The sequence below is a fragment of the Calidris pugnax genome, unplaced genomic scaffold (genome assembly GCF_001431845.1).
Source record: "Calidris pugnax isolate Ruff unplaced genomic scaffold, ASM143184v1 scaffold148, whole genome shotgun sequence".
NCBI lineage: Eukaryota > Metazoa > Chordata > Aves > Charadriiformes > Scolopacidae > Calidris > Calidris pugnax.
In genome coordinates this window covers 5,020,029-5,034,098 of record NW_015090926.1, presented here as the reverse complement: position 1 = coordinate 5,034,098, position 14,070 = coordinate 5,020,029, and positions in this window count along the sequence as shown.

Sequence of the window (14,070 nt, the reverse complement as noted above, 5' to 3'; positions counted from 1 at the left end):
TTTATTGAGTCATCCTAACACTTTTCTTTTATACTGCTGTGTCAAATTTGATGTCTATAAAATGTCAGAGAAGCAGAAAAGTGTAAGGCTAATAAGAAGTTTGTACTGTAGTTGTTTCTGGTGTTATATGGCATAACACAATACACTAAGCTGGGCAGAAAGAGCCAGATAGTTGTCTAAGCAAGAAAGAGCAAACTAGTTAAAGAACACAATGGAAGTGTAAGCACAACAACAATTTGGAGATATTAAACCTGCATTTCAAAGAGATTTTCTGCTGTTTTTTGTGTCTGGACCACGCTAACAATGCTTCCCTCTAGTCTTTACTGTATATAGAATGAATATACAATGATAATAACACAAAGAATAACCGAGGGAAAAGAAAATCACATTCAAGGTTCCTCTCATTTATTTAAATTCAATTTTTACCCAATAAAGCAGGTTATAACTAAGTAGAAAACAAGCAGCCAATTTTACAAAGCATTTGAGACAGTGAATTAACACTAAAATGGTCCCCTTAACATCAATGATTGGTAGATGCAAACCTAAGAAAAGCACCTGAGTTTTGCAGAACTAAATTTTTGGTTAATTTTAATAATGATAGACTTAATAGTGTTTTTTGTTTTATTTCCATTCTGCTTCTTTGTGTCCAATTTTATTACCAAATACTTTTTTTTAATGTTTTCACTGATGATCTAGATAAGGGAATTGAGTGCACCCTCAGTAAGTTTGCTGATGACACCAAACTAGGTGGGAGTGTTGATCTGCTTGAGGGTTGGAAGGCTCTACAGAGGGATCTGGACAGACTGGATCAACGGGCCAAGGCCAATGGGATGAGGTTCAATAAGGCCAAGTGCAGGGTCTTGCATTTTGGTCACAACAACCTCAGGCAACGCTACAGGCTTGGGGAAGAGTGGCTGGAAAGCTGTCCAGCAGAAAAGGACTTGGGAGTGTTGGTGGACAGCCAGCTGAACATGAGCCAGCAGTGTGCCCAGGTGGCCAAGAAGGCCAACGGCATCCTGGCCTGTATCAGGACTAGCGTGTCCAGTAGGAGTAGGGAAGTGATGGTGCCTCTGTACTGGGCACTGGTGAGGCCTCACCTCAAGTGCTGTGTTCAGTTCTGGGCCCCTCACTACAGGAAAGACATAGAGCGGCTGGAGTGTGTCCAGAGGAGAGACACCAAGCTGGTGAGGGGTCTGGAGAACAAGTCACATGAGGAGAGGCTGAGGGAACTGGGCATGTTTAGTTTAGAGAAGAGGAGGCTGAGGGAAGACCCCACTGCCCTCTACAACTACCTGAAAGGAGGTTGTAGAGAGGTGGCTGTTGGCCCCTTCTCCCAACTGAATAATGACAGGTCCAGAGGAAATGGTCTAAAGTTGCAGCAGGGGAGGTTTAGATTAGACATTAGGAAGAATTATTTTACTGAGAAAGTGGTCAGGCACTGAAACAGCCTGCCCGGGGAGGTGGTGGAGTCACCATCCCTGGAGGTATTTAAGAAACATGTAGACATGGCTCTTCAGGCCATGCTCTAGTGCCTGAGATTGTTGAGTTTTGTCTGTGGGTGGCTGTGGGCTCTGTGTGTGTGTTGGTTTGTGGTTGGGGGTTTTTTTGTGTTGTTGTGTGGGGGTTTTTTTTTGTTTGTCTTTTTTTGTATAGTTGGACTCATCTCAAACGTCCCTTCCAAACATGAATATTCTGTGATTCTGTGATAGCTACCTTGAAGACCAGGGTAGCCCACATTCCCCATATAAAATGCAAATATAAACAAAATTTTATATGTATTAATTATATATTAAAATAATATTAAATGTATGTATGTCTGAAATCAAATCCAGCGCCCAGAGTTAGTAATAACTCCCCTATTCTCATTTATACAGTGACTAGTGCTCTGATTGTCAATGTGAGAGAAGCAACATCCTAAGTAACCAATTGACCAGTCAGTTTAAAAAATTTTATGCTAGAAATGGGCTTTTTCAATTCAATGAATCATTTTCCATGGAAAGCCCTTAGGATTTGTATCACATCAAGCTGACGTTACTGAGTCTAAGAAAAAAGTCTTCAGTGAAAGATGTTACTGGAAACATTCTAACAAATACTCAGATAATGGTTCTATCAGCTGACTACCTTATTTACACAAGATCCAACTGCTGATATGAACCTTTTAAACAGTCAAGTTCAAGTTCCTGCTCTGTCCTATTCACATAACAAAGCAGATGCCCAAACACAGATAGTCTTTCTGATCTAGTTCAGTTTCCTAGCAGCCCTCCTTAACTGTGCAGTAAACAATAAAACATTCTCATAATTTAGAATTATGTCTTCAAACAGGAAAAATTAATACCAGTCCAAAGTTATATACAATGTTAATCAGGCAAGGATTTGAAATAATTACGTGCATTTTCTCTGTTTATAGACACTTCTAACAAAAAAGTATGCAGAGTTTACTGGAGAAGGACCCTAAATTCCAACTGCTGCACTATAATTTACCCTTTAGTCTAAGTTTTATATTATCCTCTGAGATGTATAATATTAATGAGCTGCTTGACTTCATATCAGCAGTGTTTTGAAAACTCTCTAATAATACAAATTAATTTCATAAATCAATGTAGTTTCTCTCATAACTCATTATATTGTGATACAGTCCAATGTAGTTTTCCGTTTTATAGTAGCTTGATCATTGAAACATCAGAAACGGATGTGTACTGTTCTAATTTGATAATTTGAGTCTAAATGACAAAGGAAGAGTGATGACAACAGAATATATATAAGCACCTATCCTCAAGACCGTGATATATTTTGATGTAATAATCATGATGCAGATATTATTTTCTACCTTTTTCAATGGTTGTGTGTAATAAAGAAAGTACATAAACATTTTCATCCAATTTAGGAGTACCACAGAAACGCCTTTGGAAGGCTTACCTTACGTATAATGTATATGAGCACATTACTTCATATAATGAAAAATCAAAACCTACAGAAGTTAATTATTGAATCTTTATTACTCATGTTCCTTAGTTTTTCTTCAATAAAACTGATAAACTGATTTATTTGTTATGGAAAAAGAAGGTCCTTATATTCTCTTCAAACTATCAGGGTTTACAAACAAAATAAATTCTAGAGCTCTCCTTTTTCATCAGCTGGATACTATATTGAGGGTACATAATATACTATAATTATAATATACTATATTTTTCCTTTAAAACATGTAAGTTTTAAAGTAAAAATTATTGTAATGTTGAGAAATATAATGGGATTGAAAGACAAATCTTAAAAAGATGTTTACAAATTTGAGTGAGGTACAATGACTGGGGAATGTCACTGTTTATGAAAAAAACATACATGATACTAAAAGGTGCTCTCAGCTTTTGCATACACTTCATAAAGGCCTTTGTTGTTCCATTTTCTTCTCATAGGAAATTTTACAGAGAGAATAGATGCTACATTGCAAGACTAAACCCAGGTATATGGTAACTAGAAAATCAAGTATGATGGCGGAAGTTATTTAAATATAAAATATTGAAGTAGTGCATAAGGTTGTTTCACTTCCTATTGCAGAAGAACAACACGTAAAATGATGGTCAGAGATTCCAGGAATGATAATTATTAGGATGTTGAAAATTCAGATCCTTTTTTTTTTTTTTAAAGGGGCGCAACATGACATACAATATTTTCTTTTTTCCTTTTTTTTGTACCCCTTCCTATCTTTTTATTTCTTAGCCTAAAATCTGGCCATATGCCAGTCTCCAATTTACTATAAGTGGCAATTTCATCCATGAAACACATGCAGAGCAGTAGCTAAACCTATGTTGCAGATTTTAGATTTTGTGAAGCTTCCTTTCTGTTGCTGGATCAATCTATATCATCTGGTAAGATAGCCCTAGAAGTTAAAGTCACTAAGAACAGAAGTGGTTTTTTTCCTAGTTCTGTAACTCAGCAACTAGTTTCAGCTCAAGTAAGTTATTTAATCTGCAGATGAACAGGTTTACTCATCCGTAAAATGAAGAATAAAAGTTTGGAAAGGCATTTGAACTCCCAGACAAAAGGCTATTTATGAAAACATTTAGTTTTTTCATAGTTTGACTTCTTGTTACATATTGTTTTCTTTCACAACCATGTCTGAATTATGAAAAAATCCAAACAACAGGAATTCTGAAGATAGTCATCCTGATTCTCTCATTGCTGCCACTGGAGAGAAAAACCTCAGCTTTTCTTGGGAGGTGGGGGACTGTAGCAAATTCCTTTAATACAGGTGATCTACTTGAACATCAGGAGGTTTTTTTTCATTCATACTGTACAAGTGTGAGCTCATAGGCTGCTCAAATTATGAAAACTTTATTAGAAGATCAATATGGACATCAAAGCAGTAAGTAAACATAATAAATATTTACACATGTATAAGATGATAATAATAGTACTATGAGGTAAATATCTATATAGATAAGAAAAAGACAATGGGAAGTCAATGTAAATTCCAGAAAAAACGTACTTTCTATATTCATTGCTGTTTGAACTGCCATTCTCATTTCTAACACCATAAAATCTGTATTATTTTCTTTCAACCATTAGAATTTAAAGTACAGCAAGAGTTTTATTTTGATGTTCTCAAAATATACATGACACAGACAACAGAAAATTATTGTCCTTGATATCAAGAAAGGGTAATAATTTTGACCTGAGGTGAACAAAGACATAGAACACAGGCAGAGGCACATCTAAACTTAGTGCACAAGTACTATAAAGCCAATTCAAATAACACACTAAATATATTCATAAACAGTACACCACAACTCAGTGAACTACTTTGTGTGTGTTTTGCTCTAACAGTTTGTGCATACTTAGGAACATGCAGAACTCTTGGTGTCTCAAATAAAACATGTGAAGCAAAATATTCCCACTTCTGAGCATCAATCTTGTTCTGTAATTGTCTTCAGCTGCTGCAAGTGAAACTTCATACCTAGGTTGTATTGAGTAATCACCGTATGAATACATTTTTCCTTTCTCCCTCCAGTGATTTTTAGTCATGTGACATGAAAATGTCAGTATTACAATAACATTTTTAACACTGCTAACAAAGAACATAATAAAACATAAAAATACTAATCTGTAAACATACAAACAAATATAGTAAACATGTCTGTGGGAGAACAGGATGTTTACAGGACTGTGGAAGAAGCAGAGACCAGAAGAAGAAGCAGGAACACTGGCAGAGGATGAGCCATGAGCATCTCCAGACCTGTAAACAGTGCCTGACGCCCCTGACTGATGGAGGGGAATTCCCCCTGCCTGGCAGTTGGGGGTTGCAGGCGCGTTTGGGTTGGAAAAGATACACTGGTACTATATAAGCTGCCTGTTGGCTATAATAAACGATTCTGGTTGCACCACCGACCAGGGTCCATGCCCTCATGCGCTACACATGTCACATATTGTAAACAGGAACACATTTCTTTTCTCTGCAATCCCTACTGCATTGAAGTTAAGGAAAATGTATACTGTAGGTACAGTAACATTCCTTTGAACAATAATGTCCAAAAACATGCAATCAAGATTCTACAGTAAAACATGAGTTCCAAAGCATCACAGAGGACCACATTTTTGACACCTGGAGAAATATCCCTGCCATTTATTTTTGTTACAAGCTTGAAACTTTTGTCTCTTCAGGTAAGGAGAGAAGAAATATGAAATACTTAGAAAACAAGAAAAGGTGGTTAAGATCGTATACCAAAAGGGTATGCACACATGCAACTGAACATCCTCCTCACAGTATCTTAACTGTGGAACTTATGTAACTATAAAAATATGATCAAACTTTTTTAAAAAAGTAAAGCTAAATATTTTTAGTAGTTGTCATGAGAATATCTGCTCCTACACTAGTTTAAAGGGTTTTACCCAAGGAATGATTAGAAACACTTCAGAAGATGCTGGGGGGGAAAACCATCATCACCAGCACCTTCTGCTGCAGTGCGTGGAAACTGTAAACTATAAGGTTTTTCAGTAGAGAGCCTATGTATATATCTATCAGCATATGGTAAAGCATTCCTGTATTTATTAAATTAAACTGTGTTTGAAAGTCTATTTATACTAAATTGTTAACAGCAAGTGCTTTCTCCTTCTATGATGAAGAATCCTCATAGCACTTTGCATTACTGATCCACCTGGAAATTACCTACTGCCAAGAGCAACAAAGAGCTTTTCCAGAGCTGATTTGTTACTCACCCTCATGGTTCCTTCTTCATGGGCCAACTCTTGCATTTAATGCTGCTGCTTTAACGCATTTAATATGTTAGCAAGCTTGTAATCAATATACAGACATCCAAATAAAGACATACATCCTATTTCTGAAGTAAAGTTCCTCCCAGCAGAAGCTCATGTTCTGTACTGTATCCTGTGTCATCCTGTTTCGAAAGCCACTCCTATATCCAACATAAGGAAAGCAGTCAGGAGTAAGATTGTGTGATATTTCCTTCCTGTTTTACAATATATGAAGCTTTGTGAGCAGAGACCCAGCTGTTTCACAGTAGCCTTTCTCCATGATGGGGAAGGAACTACAAAATCAACCGAGTAACTATTAGGATATATAAGCTTAAGAATATTTTTTAATATCCCTCTTCCTTCATTTTTTATACTAGCTGATATAAAGCTGTCAATATTATTGCTGAAATAGAGTGAAAATGAGGGCTACCTGATAAGAGTAATCTAATTAATCCTGCCAGCTGCCTCTTTGTATATGTAGTATTAACAAGTTTCTTATATAAAGGCTGTGTTTCTGAAGGTTTCAGCTGGCACTTTTTATGGTTCACACTGACTAATCTGAGAAGTAACAGACAATAAATGAAGGTCCACAGTCTTCCACCTCGTAAAATGCCTATTCAACTTCTGTCAGTGGGGATTAAATGACAAAGTCACTAATGAATTGTGCATAGAGTAAAATAATTGGTACTGAAAAACTGGATAAAAACATAAAATGTTATTGCACTGCCCCATCATCCTTGAAAGGATTTGTTATACCAGAGGAAGTAGTCAATAATGAGCCACCCAGCAATTTTGTCCTTTTAAACCAGACACATATTATTGATTAATTCATTTTAGGTCAAAGCAAATTATTCCAACTAGTCTAGGTAAGTCTGGGCTAGATAAGAGGAAAAAGTAAAAATTCTATTTTGCCAAGTACCTGAAGACAAGCTATCAGAGTAATACTCTCTACAGCGTTGATTACAAAAGCAAGCTGTAAGTCAGTAAATCAAAAATTACAGCTAAAATTCCAAGGTCAGAGATACAAACTCCACAGAAGTACAACCCTCCAAAAAACATGACAAAGTGTAATAGCCATATCTTCTGCCAGCTGAAGACTCCCATAAAGGTTTAAATTGCCTTGTCTGATTTTAACGACCATGGTACCTTTTGGCCACTCTAGTAAGCACATAATTAGAGCTCACTGCTACACATCTTACACTATAAAACAAAGTGGTTGCTAATATGTAACAGCAATAACATTCAGCCTCTTCATTGTGCTCATAATGTGAGTTCAAATTAAAAACTAAGCTTCTGAGAACCTCTGTGTTTAGACAGTACAGAGGGAGCTCTAATTGTTTTATGGTCCCTCTGCTAAAAATAACAGACTAGAACAATACTTCTGTTATCTCTGTCATTTTAATACATAGTACTTCTTCAGCTGAAGGGATTCAAAGAAAAACTCCAAATGAGATTATCTATACTCCATGCTGTTGATATAGACAGGAGATACAAACATCAAAATATAAGGAATTAAATGCAGTCTCTTTTATCTGTGAACTGCACTTTCCTTATGTTTTTCTTATTATTCCAAGCTTTATCAAATTGTGAATGGTGCATCTGTGCACTTAGATATTTGTAGAGACACTTTTTAGGACTGAGGAGGGGATTGCATTTATGATTGTAAAGATGACTGGAATGGAAGGCTGAATCAAGTACCATGAGGGAATAAACTGAACTAAAGAGACACTCTGGACTATAAAATGTAAGAAAGGAGGAATGTGTTGTGAATTGAATTAAGTTCAGTGTCAAACTAGTCAGTATGATATTTTTGGGTTTATTCTGCCCTTTTTTTAGACTTTTTGGAAGAGTCGTATCATTAAGCACCTTCATTATAAATTATACTCTTAAGACTCTTAAGACTGATGCACTAGTACTTTTTGTTTATTTGTTGTCGTTTTGGTTTTTTGAGTTTTTTTGGGGTTTTTTTTTTTGGTTGTTTTTTATTTAACAGAACTGACTCTTCTAGTCCCATTTTTACAAATGCATATGAATAGTGTTAGCTGGGCTTCAAAGCTGGAGGTAAAAATCATGGTCTAAGTGTAGGATGATTACTAACTTATTTTGATAATAATGGAAGCAAGTTTTTTCCTAATGGAGAAAATGTCAAGAAAGTTGATGAATTAGAGGTTTTAAAAAATGAGATAACCATGGAAACAGCATATGCTAGAAAACAGTCTTGGCATGTCTTACAACAGGAGGGGACATTGTAAGCAGAACCAAGAGAAGAAATAAACAAATTTCTCATTGTTAGAAATGTTCTGAAAATTAAATGCAGCTTGGAGGGCTCATAGAAACCTGGAGAAGGGAAAAAACACCTAGACTGACTGCAGTATGAATGAATTGCTGGGAAACAGGAGACTTAGTAGACAAAATAGTAAGCAAAGTAGGAGGAAATGAAAAGTGTACTATGATGGCTCTACCAGTGGAATTCATGATTAACAATCAAGTTCAATAGCATTCCTGGGGAAAGTAAAGTCAGGAATTGTGATAGTCCTTATGAAGCAAGAATGGAGGTTTTAAGCCAAATATATCATCCATATCAGTCACAGGAAGGATGCTGATGTTATGGACTGAGCATTAGAAAAAAAATATGAAAAGAAGTAATTGTATGCTCTACCATTCCTGTGGGAATTTCAAAAGCACATGCCATGGTTTAGGCTGAATTTACCAATTACAGGTGACAGATTCTCTCCCCCAGCTTCTTGCTACACAGAAGAGAAGAAGAGATAGAGATTTACAAATTTAGAAGGAACTAACATACTTTAATGAAATATTAATAATAAAATAAATAATGAAATAGATACGATATATACAAAACTGTATCGAGCTCCCAGGATGATGCCACCAGCAGGCACTGGGAAAGTCCCAGTGATGGATGGGAACTGGATCCCAGCTCTGGAGTCAGGAACACACAGATAAGGATCAAAGACCAATGAACAGACAGGGTTTTCTTCGGACATCGGCCATTGAATAGAGAGGGCTGACCCTTTGATCTCTCAGCTTTTATACTGAGCATGGGGCAGATGGGATGCAATCCCCCTGTTGGTCAGTTTTGGGTCACCTGTCCGCTCCTCCTTGTAGGTGGGACCCTTCTAGAATTTTCCATTGTTATAGCAATAAGTATATGTAAGACCTGCCTTGCAAATTGGTCCTTTGCCTAAAGTACAAACATTGGTCTTATCACTCTGAGAATGAAAAGTTTTCTACACAATATGCTGTTCATTTCAGAGAGTTAGAGAGGCCTACATAAGAAGTAAAAACTGAACAGAAAGTTGGTTCTGTTTTATCTCAAACCTCCACAGGACAGAACTTTTCTGAGGTTTTTCTTGTTTCTGCTCCACAGTAGCATGTAAAAAGATGCGGCTATTCTTACAATCTGAGGTAAGTTTGGGTTCTCATCCACCATCAATTTCTCTATTAAAAGTGCATGAGAATGAAATAAGCGCAAACTCTCCACTTTTTCACTGAATTATTGTATGTCACTAATACCACAAAGTCTGTTACATGGAATGAATATTTTTATTTAATTTTATTTGGCTACTGGAGCTTTTTCAGCAAGTCAAGACATAACACCAGGTTATCCAATCATATAAAGTTCCTTATAGCTTTTCAAATGTCACACATGTCAATCTTTTCTTCTGCACAGCCAAAAGAATTAGTTGGACAAAACTAGTCTAAAAAATTAGTAATAACTCTGGATAAAACATAGCCAGAGAGAAATAAAGCTGTATAAATATTAGTCATTCAGATTTGCTGTACAAATGATAGAATATGTTTTGGCAGTTACTAACCAATGCTGATATTTTACTGGACATCATTGCATCTTCAACAGATGTGCTCTTGAGTAATAAAAGGTTTACTTTAGTCCTTCTAGGTGGTGCAATAAAGGTAACACAGATATGTATAATTATAGAATGATAGTGTAGTTTGGGTTGGAAGGGACCTTTAAAGGTCATCTAGTACAATCCTTCCTGCAATGCACAGTAACATCTTAAACTAGATGACGTTGATCAGACCCTAGTCCAACCTGACCTTGAATGTTTCCAAGGATAGCACATCTACCACCTTTCTGGGCAACCTGTTCCAGTGTTTCACCACCCTTATTGTGAAAAATTTATTTCTTATATCTAGTCAGAATCTATCCTCTTCTAGTTTAAATCCTTGCCCTATCACAACAGGCCCAGCTAAAAATCTTGTCCCTATCTTTCTTATAAGCCCCCTTAAGTACTGAAAGGACACAATAAGGTCCTCCTGGAGACTTCTCCAGGCTGAACAACCCCAACTCCCTCAGCCTGTCCTCATGGCAGAGGTGTTCCAATGCTCTGATTATTTTTGTGGTCATTCTCTGGACTCCCTCCAAGAGGTCTATGTCTTCTTGTACTGACGACCCCAGACCTGGATGCAGAACTCCTGGTGAGGTCTCACCAGAGTGCAGTAGTGGGGCAGAATCACCACCCTTGACCTGCTGGCCATGCTTCTTTTGATGCAGCACAGGATGTGGTTGGCTTTCTGGGATGCAAGTATGCATTGCTGGCTCATGGTCAGCTTTTCATCCACCAGTACTCCCAAGTCTTTCTCAGCAGGGCTGCTCTCAATCTGTATTGTTACCAGGGTTTGCCCTGACCCAGTCGCAGGACCCTGCACTTGGCCTTGTTGACCCTCATGAGGTTCACATAGGCCCACTATCTGGCCTGCCCAGATAACTCTGGATGGCATCCTGTCCATCAGGTGTGTCAACCACTCTGGTGTCATCTGAAAACTTGCTGAGGGTGCACTCAATCCTACTGTCTATGTCATTGATGAAGATATTAAACAATAATGGTTCCAATACAGAACCCTGAGGGACACCGCTTGTCACTGGTCTCCGTCTGTACACTGAGACATTGACAAATAACCTCTGGATGCAACAATCCAACCTCATCCACCAAACAGTTCATCCATCAGATCCATAACTCTTCATAACTTATGGTCCAGATTCCCTTTAGGGCCATCCCCAGGCCCTGAAGTCTCTTTTGATTCCCCTTGGACTATGTGTTGTGTCTTCGATGTCACCTACATGGAAGGGTGTTTTTCTTCCCTAGAACTGTGCTGCAGTAAAAGCCAGCAGATAATATTAAAAGGACAAGTGACAGACTTCATGCCTTACCATGTTTTATAATTCTAAAACGGAACCTTCTAGATATAATTATTCTTGTGTGTTTACATCTATATACACAAACACACCCCTCTTCCCCAAACACAAGCATATGTACATTCACACACATCAGTGTTTTAAATTATTTAGAATACATCTCTTATTCACAGGAAGTTAAAAAAAACCCGGAAACATTCACTTAAACAAAAGTAAGTCCTAATGTCTAGTGCCACCTTCCTGCACTGTACACCTGTCAAGTCCTGTCTTTACCAGTGGAGACACCAAAAAGACTTCTGGTCACAGCAGGTCTATGAGGGCTTCTTGGACAAAATTCTAGCCATTTGTACACTCACTTCACTGTACAGATTTTTATTTTCTCTTCTTAAATTGTCACCTTTATAACTGTTTAACAATTCTTCAAAACATTTACCTTTTTCCTGTCAACTTATTTGAAATACATGCTCTATATGATGTGGAAGGAAAAGAAGCAAACCCAAAGAAGTATAAGAAATCTGTAGACAACTCAGCTAAAATAAAAGAGGAAAAAATAAAATTATGGTCCTCCAGATGCTCATCCCTGGGCTATAAGATTATTATTCCCCCAATAATGTGAAAAAAACCCACAAGTCTCCTTTGGACTTCTCTTTAACTGCTACAATTCCAGATGCCTAAGCTATATTTCAGCTTTGACTCACTGTATGGACAACTCTGCTCTTGTCTTTGACTATTGTGATAGGGTGTGTCTACTGTATTTATTTCTCAGTTGATGTTGCCTTAAAAATATAGTTATCAAGATAGTAGAATTCTAGTGAGGCAGAGAGTTTCTGAAAGATTGTATTTTTCAGGGGACCAGCAGGGAATGACCCAGCAAAATTCCAAAGACAAAAGGAGATTGTTCACTCAATTTGTAACTAATCTGTGACATGGCTTGCCACAAGGTGTTGTGGACACTAAACTGACATGTGAATTTAAGGGGAAACGAAAAAGTCCATAAAATAGAAACATATCATGGATTCCTATCTGCAAAAGGCAACTCTGCATGGAAAATCCCTACAGCAATGGTTGAGAGAGTATATTTGGGAAGGGCATCACTATATGCTTGTTGTGTTCCTGTACTCTTCCCCATTTAGTCAGGGTTGGAGGCAGTACCAGGTTATTCCTGTGGTCTAACATTGTGCTCAGGGAAAAGACTCTTTGAAGAACAGATCTGAGAATAAACATAGGAAGGAAATGCAGGAAAGGGCCAAGCTGGTCTCTACAGAGATTTGAAGAGAAGCCTGTGGAGACTAGAACACAGGAAGAAAAAAAAAAAAGGGCTTAGCAGAATTTGTATGAGGAAAAACCCCAATTCACTGAGAATATGGAAAGAATGAAAAAGGCTGCATAAAAGATTTTAGATTAATTTTAATAAACTTGACTGTAGTGGATGGGAGAGCTATCCAGGTGTCTGACAAACCTGGAAGTTAAAATGGACTCTTGCACCAAGGAAGCAACGTTACCCATAACAGTAAATCTGAAAACTGCAAAAGCATATTAAAGTAGACTACTCTGTGAATAGACTTGTTTAGCCACAGCACAAGTTGGATGCTAAGTTTGTTATATAAAGCTGAAGCTGAGTGCAGATTGATTCATTCGATTCACTGGTTGTCAAAATTAACTCCAATGCAAAAGTATCTCTTTAACACAAAAAGTTTGGATTAGACAGCTTGCACTGGCCAATCAAAAAATGGAATAGTAAAAAGCATTGGGCCAAAGCAATAAGGTGCACTGACAGACAGAAACAGTATCTGAAGACTTTTTATATTCAGAGGAAAAAGTCAGGGGTGACTATCACAATAAGCAGTTCTCCTTAAGAGGTAGCTTCAATCATACCGAAACAGAATTAAATAGAGACAGAACAAAGACTTTACAGATCTCATAAGCATACAGAAGACAAGACAGGTCAATCTGGGAATAGCTGCTATAGAAAGATCACAGAGATAAAAGTATAAAATTAACCTGTCTTAGATCTTAAGTCAGTCACACTAGCAGTTGAAAATATCAGCTCCTCTGTAAGATTTGCTTTCTTTAGGTTGAGCAGAAAGCGTCAAACAAAAAGTCAAGGCTATTGACCCACATTAAAAGCTAACTTTAGGACATATTAGCATGAGTCAGATCCAGGGCTATGAGTAAAGGCAACAGAATGAAATTTTAGCAGATTTTACCTGTTAAAGAAGACAGAAATAAAAGTCATTTCAATAAGCACTTAAGAAGAACTCTGCTATGAAGATGAAAACTCTTGACAGCTAAAGATAAAGAATAAAATTAGAAACATAGATAAGTCTGAAGAAATTACACGACTAAGATTCACGGCTGGATCGATGGGCCGAGACCAACGGGATGAGGTTTAACAAGGCCAAGTGCCGGGTCCTGCACTTCGGTCACAACAACCCCAAGCAGCGCTACAGGCTGGGGGCAGAGTGGCTGGAGAGCTGCCTGGCAGAAAAGGACCTGGGGGTGTTGGTCGACTGTCGGCTGAACATGAGCCAGCAGTGTGCCCAGGTGGCCAAGAAGGCCAACAGCATCCTGGCCTGTATCAGGAACAGTGTGGCGAGTAGAGCCCGAGAGGTGATCGTCCCCCTGTACTCGGCACTGGTGAGGCCCCACCT